Genomic DNA, 246 nt, shown 5'->3' with positions numbered 1-246 from the left:
GCAGAGAGCTGCCACAATGGCACGGCTCCAACTGCCACAAAAGGCACGGGGGACCCCCCAGTACCTCCGTACAACCCGTCTGGCTGGGCTCAGGAGAGGCAGCTCCACAGCACTGCCTGGGCAGCGCCGCCCAAAGCTGAGTTTGGTGAAGGGCTTTTGGTTTCCACCATATTCCGGAGAGAGGTTTTCCCTGAAAAGCTTTCTCCTGCGTATCCCCGGGAAGCTCTGCATGTAACTGGGTCTCAG

The sequence above is a fragment of the Fulmarus glacialis genome, unplaced genomic scaffold (genome assembly GCF_000690835.1).
Source record: "Fulmarus glacialis isolate BGI_N327 unplaced genomic scaffold, ASM69083v1 scaffold17552, whole genome shotgun sequence".
In the NCBI taxonomy this organism is placed as follows: domain Eukaryota; kingdom Metazoa; phylum Chordata; class Aves; order Procellariiformes; family Procellariidae; genus Fulmarus; species Fulmarus glacialis.
This window is presented reverse-complemented; position numbering follows the sequence as displayed.